Raw genomic sequence first — 12,396 nt, 5'->3', positions numbered from 1 at the left:
AACCCATAGAATACCATCTGCACATAAATGTCCTGGAGATGAGAGCGGTGCTTTTAACGTTGCAAGCCCTCAACGACTTTCTTCCCGCGGGGACTATTGCAGTACAAACGGACAACATGTCCGTGGTCTGGTACATCAACAAGCAGGGCGGGACCAGGTCCTATCCGTTGTGTCGAGAAGCTCTCAGACTTTGGCAATGGGCAATCTCCTCTCATCGGTTTCTGATAGCAACGCACATCCCCGGCAGGTCCAACCTCTTGGCGGACAGGCTGAGCAAATCCATTCTCATGCCTCACGAGTGGTCTCTCAATCAATCTGTAGTGGACCAGATTTTTCTGAAGTGGGGCAAACCTTGTTGTGATCTTTTTGCTACACCCCAAAACAACAAGTGCCCCGATTTTTTCACCCTCTTTCCCCTACCAGGCCAACCCCTGAGAGACTCTAACCCAGGATTGGCCCCGGGGACTTCTGTACGCTTTTCCTCCTTTTCCCTTGATTCCACAAGTCATTCAGAAAGCCACCGTTTTGAGGGCCAAGTTGATTCTCATTGCCCCTTACTGGCCTCGACAAATTTGGTTTCCGTCTCTGCATCGTCACCTCCTGGTGCAGCCCTGGCATCTGGACCCAGTTCCGGATCTTTTGATCCACCAGTCGGGTCAACAGCACCGGGCCATTCATTCTCTCAACCTCACTGCTTGGTTGCTCCACTTCCTTCCCTAGCCAGGCTTCCTATGATCTCTGATCCGGTCAGAGATATCTTAGTGGCTTCTTTGAAGTCGTCCACCAGAACCGTTTATGCTAGCAAGTGGCGACGTTTTTCCATTTGGGCAAATTCCAGAAATATTGATCCCTTTACTGCTCCTGTGCATTCTGTTTTAGATTTCCTGGCTGAAGTTTTTCAGTCAGGATCTTCATCTACAGTAAAAGTTCAACTGGCTGCTATTTCCAAGTATCATGTTGGCTTGCAAGATCATAACATTGTCACATAGACTATGCAAGGCCTTTCTGAGAGGAGTGTTTCTCCTGAAGCCGCCAATAAAACATCCTCCTCCACAATGGGATCTAAATTTAATGTTAGCATCCTTAATGTTACCACCCTTCGAACCGTCTGCTTCATGTTCATTGAAATTATTGACCTGGAAAACTATATTTTTACTGGCTGTCACTTCAGCAAGAAGGGTTTCCGAGATTCAAGCTCTCTGCATCCGTTCCCCTTACTTGGTTTTTCACAAGGACAGGGTATCCTTAAGAACGAACCCGTCCTTTCTCCCCAAAGTTGTTTCTCAAACTAATATTAATCAATCCATCGATCTACCAGTCTTTTTCCCAAATTATTCTGACAGAGCTGAACAAAAGCTTCATTTTTTGGATGTCCATCGTCAGCTCAGGTACTATTTGCATAAAACTAAACAATTCAGGAAATCGGACCAATTATTTGTCTCCTATGCAGAAAACAGGAAAGGTCTCCCAGTTTCTAAAGTGACCTTATCCAGATGGTTGTCTTCCACTATTTCTTATGTGTATTCACTCAGAGGCAAGCAACTACCTTCTAAACCGAAAGCACACTCAACCCCAGGAGTCTATCCACTTCTGCAGCTTTTCAGGATAGACTACCCATTGATACCATTTGTGCAGCAGCTACTTGGGCCACTCCTCATACCTTTGTCTCTCATTACAAGTTAGATTTGGCCTCCAGAGACAGGGCCAGTTTTGGTTCCACAGTTCTCAAGAGTCTGTTCCATTGAGCCACCCGGGATACAGGTGCTAGGGACGCGGTCCCATCCAGCAAGAATGAAGGCGAGATTGACAACTTAACATTTAGAAGTTATGTACCTACCATAACGTTCCATGTTAGTTGTCTTCTCTCACCTTCTTTCTTGCGTCCCTCCCTCCTTCCCCCTGGCCTCCCTCCCTCCTTCCCCCTGGCCTGGACAGATCTTGAAGAGTTCCTCTTCTCAGGTTGTTTCCTCCTGAGCCTTCATTAGAGGACTCCTTTATTATGAACTTGGTTTTCCTAAGATAGATTAGGTTAGTCCTTAGGCAGGGTAGGTTAGCTACCAAACGAGATCTGAGGTAGTCCTGCCTTGCATCATGGGATATAGGGTTGCCTCAAGCTGGTAAAAGGAGTTCTCAAGCTAAGCAAGTGCCGAGTCGGAACCGAGGATCGGCTCCGAACCCATCCAGCAAGAAAGAAGGCGAGAGAAGACAACTAACATGGAACGTTATGGTAGGTACATAACTTCTAATTCTGCTCCAAAGGCAGGGAGTTCTAAGACGCCCTTCTATGGCAAAAATTCAGCGACTCCCATGGAGAAGATCAGGCAACAGAACTACAACTATAGGAGACCATCAACCGGGAATGACCGGGGTGGGCACCAGTATTCCTCCTCTAACAATCGGGAGGGGGAGAGGGAAGGCCAGACAGGGGAAATGGTAAATGATGGCATGACCAATTTTCTGTTCAGTGAAGGTAAACATGATGTTATACTTCGACCACCAGGATTTTAAAATATACAATTTAAGTGGTGCATTGGTTACTCAGGAATGGACGAGCCTGTTTCAAAAAGGTTTACATTTTGTACCAACTAAGAAATTTAATGTAGAGAGAACATTAGATGTACATCAGGAAATTTAATTTTAATGTGATTATGGAAGATGTAAAGAATGGCAATTTTAGGTGTGTAAAAAGGCCAGTTTAACCTACCATTACATTCCACTCTTCAGTTGTTTCACGTGATGTGCATGAATGACATCAGAGATTTATCTAAAAATAAGTTTAATTATATCGACCACAACCTGTCCTTAGAAGAATCTAACTTAACTAGTATTTCAAATAGATCAGTTAGGATGATGAAACCCGATAAGGGGGGCGGTGCAGTTGTTCGTCAGGAAAGATATATAGACTGTATGTTTGGTCATTTATTTAGTGATGGTTATGTACAGACATCTCTGAATGAGCTGAATATAGCATATAGAAATGTTGATATTGTGTTATATGATTTATTGCTAAATGACCAAATCACAGAGGTAGACTACAACTTTTGTCTACAGAATAACCCAAGGATCCCAACAATCCACAAAGACATAAAAAATCCCCCTTTAAGACCAATAGTGGACGTGAATGGCTCTAAGACACTCACAATAGCTAAATATCAAGACCAGTTAAAACAATGTTTAAGTGACTATCCACATATCAAAGATTCATGGGATTGTTTAAAGAAAATCCAACAGGAGTATTATGGGGACGACACATTTGCAACTATAGATGTCAAGGATTTTTTTAATGTAATACCCCATAGTGAGGGTATTTAACTGTTTTATGATTTTCTATGTCAACATACATCCCTTACATATTCTAGGATACTAACACTAAGAACGCTGATGGAATTGGTTCTAGAAAATAGCTATTTAGCATTTGAAGGGCATTTGTTTAAGCAAACTTCTGGAATTGCAATGGGTGCCGCTTGTGCCCCATTTTTTGCAAATATAGTACTTAGTGGGAATTGTCAAAGTTTTTACAGCCCAGGGGATGAGATTTTGTAGATTTTATGGGTGATACCTGGACGACATCCTATTTTGGGATGGTAATCCTGACCAGTTGGCGGCATTTTCACTGTTTTTGAATACTAGTACCACCTTCCCAAGGTTTACAATGGACACGCACACAGTGCATCAGCTATTTGGGCATACAGATTAGCAAAGATATGACAAAGAATTTTCCTCTACTATTTTTTAGGAAGCCAACATACTCAACACCCTCCTTCACTTTGAAAGTGGACACCCCTTACACCAAAAGAGATCCTTAGTTAAGGGACAAGGGTTGAGACTTGCTCATATGATAAGTAATTTGGATGAATTTTACAAAGAAAGGGATGTTTTATTGGGTATGTTGCTGAAGAGCGGTTATCCAATGCACTTTGAAACGTTTATTGGACGAAGTGACCCGTAAGAGAATTGAGGGCCACTTCTTTCCATTATTTGGTTTTGATACATCTGTAAGGGACACACTGTTTGGTAACTGAACCGACAACTGGTAATAGTAGTAATTACAGCAATGCTTTGATTTTGACTTGCAACCCACAATTCCCACTGATTAGAGATGTATTGAAAAAAAAATTGGTTTATATTAACAAGCAATGAGCTTACTAGTGCTAGATTGGGTGAAGTCCCAATGGTAGTGTACAAAAAGGATACAAGTTTGAAAAACATATTAGAGAAAAATAAAGATAGGAAGAACAAAACTGATGGGTAGGATGACAAAATGTGGACATTGTACCCAGCGCAAGTATATTTTGGAGGGGGATCAAGTTCACATTGCAAACTATGGATGGGTGAATTACAATCAGAAAAACTGTGGTACAAAAAATGTATACATTGGAGTTTGCCAGATGTGTTCAGTATACTACATAGGAAAAACCAAGAATGCATTTAGAACATGGGTATATCAACATATTTATGATATAGGGAAGCCAAACCTTAAAAATGCATTGGCCAAACACATATCTAATTTTCCAGACCACCATTTTAAGTTTTCGTTGTTGGAACATATGGAGATGAATGAAAGGGGTGGCCCATTTGACTTATTTTTAGAGTGTAAAGAACTGCTTTGGCAGCTGAGGGTTAATGCCACATGTTTTCCTGGTCTTAATGAAATAGCATCCCTCAGTAGCTATTTAAAACTAAAGGTAGACTTTTAACATCTTTCAAAAAATGATTTAATGCATGAATTTAATGGTATTTTTTTGATGTCATTTAAAAAAACACATACACTAAGTTGATTTTTTGTCACTATGTGTGTGTGTGTATATATATATATATATATATATATATATATATATATATATATATATATAAAATTTATATTCATATGATGACATTTTAGTTTGTTTTATAAAGTAAGATAGTACATTATATGGTTTGCTAATGTGCTATTATTATATTGGAGCCTATCTTTTTAAAGGAGAGTACATCTTAATTATGTATGTTAGAGTTTAACTAGGATATATAATGTGTTTTTTTATGATTATATCATTCTGAAGAAAGCAACTGTAATTTTGATGAAAGCGCTTAATAAATTCCATCTTGTATAATATTTGCTCTGGTGCTTTCACAAGGTATTCATTAGGAGGCATGCATGGCTGAAGAAACAACCTCCTCCCTGATCATGTCAAGTCTAAACTTATTGATGCACCCCTGGATAAGGAGCGCTTTTTTGAGTAAAAGCAGAAGAGGTGCTTAAAAAGATGGAAGACCAAGCAAAGTCTATGCAAACAGTAAAAGATTTCTTTCAGGTTCAATCTTCCAGGTTCAGCAGGAACTTTCCCTTTAAGCACTGGTCCTTCCCTGCACCTAGCAGACAGGGCAAAGGTAAGCCTCGCAGGACAGACCAACCAGGCCCCTGTCCCCGGGCCAGCAGAAAAGCAAACAGTGGCCCACTTCTGCTCCAAAGGCAGGGAGTTCTAAGACACCCTTCTATGGTAAAAACTCAGTGACTCCCCCTCTGCCCTCCTGGCACTCACCAAAAGCTGGGATGAAGGCTCTCCCTCTTCAAAGAAAATTGGCTTTCTGTAACAAAGGACCAATGGGTCTTAAAGATCATTTTTCAGGGATACAAGTTCTCTTTCAGCGAACTCTTATTTCCAAGAGGGTACCCTAACTTACCTCCAAATCCATGTGCAGAGGCAATGAAATGGGTCCAAGCTCTCATATCCCAGGAGGCAGTAAAACCTGTCCCCTCAGATCAAACAGGTAAAGGCTTTTATTCCAGACTATTCCTTGTTCCCAGAAAAGAGGGCACTTGGCACCCCATCCTGGATCTGTCCATTCTGAACACCTCCCTGGTGGTCCCTAGATTCAAACAAAATGCTAACTTTGCAGCAGCTGCTGCCTATGCTAACAAATACCTGGCTAGTGACCCTAGACCTAAAAGATGCCTACCTCCACATCCCCATAAGGAAATCCTGCAGGAAATTCCTTCACTTCAGAGCAGGATCACAACACTTTCAGTTCTCTGCAGTGCCCTTTGGTTTATCTACTGCGCCCAGAGTATTCACCACATGCTTAGCCCCGGCCATAGCATTTTGCAGACAGAGAAATATACAGATTTACCCTTACCTAGACTACCTCATTCAGGCAGAAAAGCTGCTCCAGGACCTTCTCTGTCAAATCTCTCAATTATCAGCAGGCAAAACCACATTTCAATTCATAGCCAGTTATAGATTGCCCACCATGTCCCAAGATGCTCACTCTGCATTCCTTGAGACGTTGGAAAATTTAAAGGTTCTACCAAACACCATAATCTTGGGTGATTTCAACTACCCTGGTATAGACTGGGCGAACCACCAATGTTCCAACTCCTATGCTCAGCGATTCATAGAATTTATACATTCAAATGCCCTTTAACAACTAGTATGTTCCCTCACTAGAGGGGACAACATATTGGATTTAATCATCACATATGGGCGCCCATTGTACCACACCCGTTATCACTCTCTCCTTGGTCAGATCTGACCACAAACTGATAACCCTGGACATCCTCACTCCTCCACCTCCCCCAAAGAAACCATAGTCAAAAAACTTTCCAAAGCAAACTTCAAACTACTTGCATCCAAAGTGGAAAGCTTCACTATTCCCTTGCAGAAGGATAATGATATCCAGGATGCGGAATCCTACACCAAGGCAACTCTATATGCATCTTCAGGGTTGCATGGACTGTGCTATCCCAAGTAAAACCAGGATTCCATCAAGCAAGAAGAAACCAGTCTGGTGGACCCCGGCCATAAGCAAACTTTACAATAAAAGGAGGAGACTTGTACAAAAAAAAGGCCAAATCTCAAGTAGAAAAATCATCCCTGATCAGCATTAGTTAGAAATTGAGGGCCCTCAAGTCAACTAAAGCTAATTTTGAAAATAAAGTTGCCAAGGTTAACCATAAGGCCTTCTATGGCTACGTCAAAAACCTAAATGGCAACGTTCAGGTCTGTTCTGAGCTAGTACAAAATGGAACAAAATACACTGACCCTTCTGACATTGCCAACATCTTGGCTGACAGGTTCAGTGCAAATTCCCCCACCACCACCACCTACAGGGCCTATTACCATTCCAGGGGATTGTGCAAGTCCAATTATTACTGATATGTTGGTTAACAAGGCTCTATCTAAAGCTAAAAACACTGCCTCCATGGGACCAGGACCAGATGGTGTCCCAGGCTGTGTCATACGCGAGCTCCAAAAGGAATTAACCCTGCATCTTAATACCGTGTTCAGTCTCAGCTTCTCCACAGGATATGTGCCCATAGAATGGCGCATGGCAATGGTGGTCCCACTACACAAGGGTGGGGCCACAACTGACCCTGGGAACTACCGACCAATAAGCCTGACCAGTCTGATCTGTAAGGCTATGGAGCGAATCATTATGGAACTCAAATGGAGAGATTGGGAACCTCCAGTCAGTGGACCCCACACAGTTCGGCTTCGTCAAGGGCAAATCATGCCTCCAGAACCTGGTGGATTTCTTTGAGATAGTTACTCAGGCTATAGATAAGGGAAAGAGGTACACACGGCTTACCTTGACCTTGCTAAAGCATTTGACACCATTCCTCATTCAGGTATTATTGATAAGGTCACCAGCCTGGGCATAAACCCTTACGTCACAAGATGGACCGCAAACTGGCTCTGACAGATCCCATAAAGTAAGAGTTGCGGGATCTATGTCCGAATCCAGACCAGTAATGAGTGGTGTGCCTCAGGGCTCTGTTCTAGGGCCCCTCCTGTTTGGCATATACTTGTCAGAAGTACAGGCAAGCACGGAAGGGCTGTGGCTGACTAAGTTTGCAGACAACTGCAAACTGGGTGCTATAATAGTCACCGGCCGACATGGAGATTAGGTTCATAGGTTTATACTAGGCTATCTGCCCTAAGGCATTTATAAGCCTAGCCCAAAGTTATGTGGCTTACGCCACCCCTTATGTTAGAAATAATGTGCCCATTAGTTTGTTGTGCCTCTGTCCAGCAGTGACACAGAGATGATTCCCGGGGTAAACCTACGATCTCCTATCCACCGGTCAAGATTTCTCTTGAACAGAGCCAGCGAGGTGCTCTGCCTCACATGGACCGGAATTTTATTCCACAGCATGGGGAGTCTCTGGGTGATAAATCTATCCCTCCAGCACATCCTATTTATGTCCGTGCTAAGGTTTAAGTCACTTGCTCTAGTGGTTCTGGTGGATTTGGATTTTTTGAGGTGGAGCATGTCCATTAATTCCGGGTTGGTCATGGCCTTGTATGTTAGGCACAGGTCACCTCTGAGCAGACGGTATGCAACTGAATAGAGTTGGAGTTTCTTCAGTCTGGCAGTATATGACAGGTTTTGGAGTCCCTTTATCCATTTGGTGAGGAACTTTTGGGGTCTCTCCAATTGCTGCAGGTGTCGGGTGAGATACATCCCGAATGGGGCATTGTACCCTATCATTGGTCTGGTAAGTGAAGAGTACAGGGGAACAATGACCTCACTTGATCTGGATGTGAATCTCTTCATGATCAGATGGGCAATGTAGAAGGTCTTTCGAACCACTTTAGCAACGTGAGTGTCAAACGAGAGGCCACTGTCAACCTGGGTACCCAGGTCCCTGATAACCTCTTCTGTGCTTAGTGGATTGCCACCTATATGGTAGCTTGGGGTTACCTTGTTTTTCCCGAAGGGTATAACTATACACTTTTTTGCGTTTAACTTCAGGCCATGGCTCTGGCACCAGCTATCAGTTTCCGTGAGACCCCTCTGAAGGATGCCTGTGTCCGATGTACTATCCACTATGGCACCCAGTTTGCAGTCATCCACAAACTTTGTCAGCCATAGTCGTCCTAGGTTTGCCTGTACTTCTGAGAAGTAGATGCCGAACAATAGGGGGCCATGGACTGAGCCCTGTGGGACACCACTTGTAACCGGCTTGGAGTCTGACATGGCTCCAGCAACTCTAACCCTGTGGGCTCTGTCCTTTAGCCAGTTTGCAACCCATCTTGTGACATATGAGTTTACATTTAAGCTGGTAAGTTTCTCTATGATACCCGAGTGGGGTATTGTGTTGAAAGCTTTTGCAAGGTCAAGGTAGGCTGTATGGACTGCCTTTCCCTCATCAATGGCCTTGGTAACTGTTTCGAAGCAGTCGACCAAGTTCAAAAGGCAAGATCTGCCCTTGACAAAGCCAAACTGGGTTGGGTCCAAGGTCTGCAAGTCCCCTATGTCTTTGTTTGAGTTCCATTATGATCCTCTCCATAGCTTTGCAGACCAGGCTTGTTAAGCTTATGGGGTGGTAATTACCAGGGTCCGTAGAGGCACCGCCTTTGTGGAGTGGGACCACAGTTGCCGTACGCCACTCCTTGGGCACAGGATCCTCCAGAAGGGCCTAAATGAGACTGATGCATGGTGTCAAAGCCATGATCTCAAGTTAAATGCAAAAAAATGCATAGTAATCCCCTTTGGAAAAAACAGAGTACCTGCAAACTACAACATAGGAGGTCTTCCCCTGAAATCTGAAGAAATAAGGGATCTAGGGACCCAAGTAGATGATGGTCAGCTTTCCTTTGATAACCATGTTGCCAAAGTGGTTAGAAAATCCTTCTATGTCACCCATCTGATCACAAAAGGGTTCGCATCAAGATCTAAGGATGTAATGATGCCCCTCTACTCTTCCCTCATCAGACCCATTATTGAGTACAATGCACCAATTGGAATGTACCTGGCTAGACCTCTCCAGCAGCTGGAGAGACCACAGAGGTACCTAACCAAGAGGATTACTGGCCTCAAACAGTTGCCCTATGCAGCACGATTGACTGTTCTCTGTTGCATACCGCTTTCTCAGAGGCAATCTGTCTCGTACAGAGCCGTGTCCAACCCAGAATTGTTGAACATGTTCCATCTTAGCAAAACCAAATCTACTCTAGCTACACGCTCTAGGGATATAAACCTCAACACAACAATTAGTAGAACATGCTGGAGGGATAGATTCCCTTCGCAGAGACTTCCCTTACTATGGAACAGGGTCCCGATCTACATAAGACAGAGCCCCTCACAATCACTCTTCAAGAGGAACCTTGATGAGTGGATGGGTAACGAAGTTCACACTGGGGATCACACCAACAGCACTACTAGATAGGGGCCAAGGGTACTAGCTGCTAGTACAAGGGTCTAGGGAACTACTAAAGGGGTGGTGAATACCGCACAATGTGGCAGGGCTAATATATGCCTTCGGGCAGATAGCCCAGTACCAACCTATGAACTAGGGATGTAAGTTGTCCAGTTGTGCCTGCCTGCTTTGCTGGATGGGATGGGTTCGGAGCCGATCCTCTGCTCCGACTCGGCCACTTACTATAGCTCAAGAGCTCTTTACTGGCTCGAGGCTACCCCTTATCCCAGAATGCCCAGCATCAGCTATCCAGATCTCGTTTGCTGCTTTAGCTGCGAGGTTGTGTCAATACTGGCTCGGGCTTAGTGTAACTTTTTTTTTTTATTAAATTCAAATAATTTGCTTAAAATTTGATATCTTTTTTCTCATAGTAGTTTATAAGTTTTTTATTATAAACCCCTTATCTCATCCTTGTTTTTTGTGCTGTGTTGGCTGTCGCCCCTTAGTCGCTAGGCATTCTGTTATTCCCTGAACTTGTTTAACTTGGAGTTCTTCTCCCCCCCTTAAGGACAGCCATTTAAGTTAGAGGCTCTCCTTTAAGGTCTTTATTAATATTTTTAGTTTACTATTGTAGTGTGTCTTTGGTACTTCAAAATGTCTAAGGTTCATAGGTTGGGACTAGGCTATCAGCCCTAGGGCCTATACAAGCCTAGCCATAACAATTCCCTGGCTATTTCTTCCCACACAATTTACTTCCCTGGACCCCTGTCTAGCAGTCGGAGCTGGAGCCCTCTCTGTCGAGACCATGACACCTTCGAGGTCATGCGGAGGGTGCTGTCCCCACAGACGGCCCCACTATCTGTTCCATCAGCTCCATCCCCCTCAGTGCCTGTGACAACCTCTGCTCCTCCAGCCCCAAAGCATAGGGAATCTGTCCCAGGACACCCCATTGGATGAACCCTCTTCCGAAACCTCCCCAGAGCATTCTGAGCAGGCTTTCAGGAAGAAAAAGTGCAAGAGGAAGCACCAAGACTCCCCTGAGTTGGTCACCTCAGATATAGACCTGAATGAATCTGAGGGGTACCCAAGGTCCTCTTCTGAAGAGGTTTCCTTTTCAGACAGCCTCGAAATTCTCAGGCAGAGGTGTAGCTGGACTTCCGTAGCCCCCTCAGAGGACGAGTCTGTATACCTTGGACATATTTGGTTCCCGACCTTCCACCTCCTGGTGGTGTCTGCCTTTTGATCCACTCATGTCTGTAGTGTCTCAAAAGGATTGGTCAGCTCCAGATTCTATGGAACCTGTCCTGAGGAGATCCAATAAATTTATCACAGTTCCCCCAAGACAAACAATTCTTGGCTAAAGGTGTCCCAGTTAATGCCATGGTGGTAGCAGCAGCCACAAAGAGAGCTGAAACCTCATCTGTCCATCCACAGAATAAAGACTCTCGCATGATGGACAGATATGGGAAGTGAATGTTTTCATCAGTGACCTCCCTTAGGTCCCTGAACTATCTTTCCCATTTTACTAGGCTTCAGAGGGATCTCCTAAAAGAGCTTGGAGATGCCCTCCAAGATCCCACAGCTGAGGGAGCTTCAGCCAAGGTAGCTACCCAGCTGGTGACTCTTAATTCAGTAGTCAACTCCTCCATGAGGCTTATTTCATACGCAGCTGATGGAGCGAGTAGAGCTGCAGGAACAGGAGTGGCTCTTGGACATTATTGGCTGGGGCTGTCAGTTTGTGGAACATTTCAGAGTCCTTCACCAATACCCCCTTTGATGGCTCCTCTCACTTTAGGCCTCAGGTGAAAGACACGCTTACGAGGTGCCAGCAGGAAGGCAAGATGCTTTCTGGCATTGGAGTCTGTTTTTTCACTCCTACCAGACCATACCCAAAGGGTCAGAAGGGTGTTAAGATGTGGCTTCGAAAATCTCAGGGACACTTGCCTGATGCACGTGGTGAATTTTCCCTCTGGCAGAGGGGGAAATAATGGCAGACGCCGCCCTCGTGGCAGAGGGAGTCTGCAAAATCAGGGTGACGAGATGTTCTCTTCCAAACCCTTATCAACATCCCTGAAGGGATGCCTGACTGCCCAACTCTGGAGGCAGTCGGGGGAAGGCTTTCATTGTACACAATTGCCTAGCAAAATATTACAAAAGAGACACTAGTACTATCCATTATATCCAGAAGTTACAAGATTCCCTTTCATCAACCCCCTTTTGTTTCAAAAAACTCCATCCCAGATGTTCCACCCAATGTAAGGGATCAGGCAGTCACA

This window comes from Protopterus annectens, chromosome 9.part0 (genome assembly GCF_019279795.1).
Source record: "Protopterus annectens isolate FY-2018-M chromosome 9.part0, PAN1.0, whole genome shotgun sequence".
NCBI classification, from domain to species: domain Eukaryota; kingdom Metazoa; phylum Chordata; order Ceratodontiformes; family Protopteridae; genus Protopterus; species Protopterus annectens.
The sequence above is the reverse complement of the archived record's forward strand: the minus strand, read 5'-3'. Positions refer to the sequence as shown.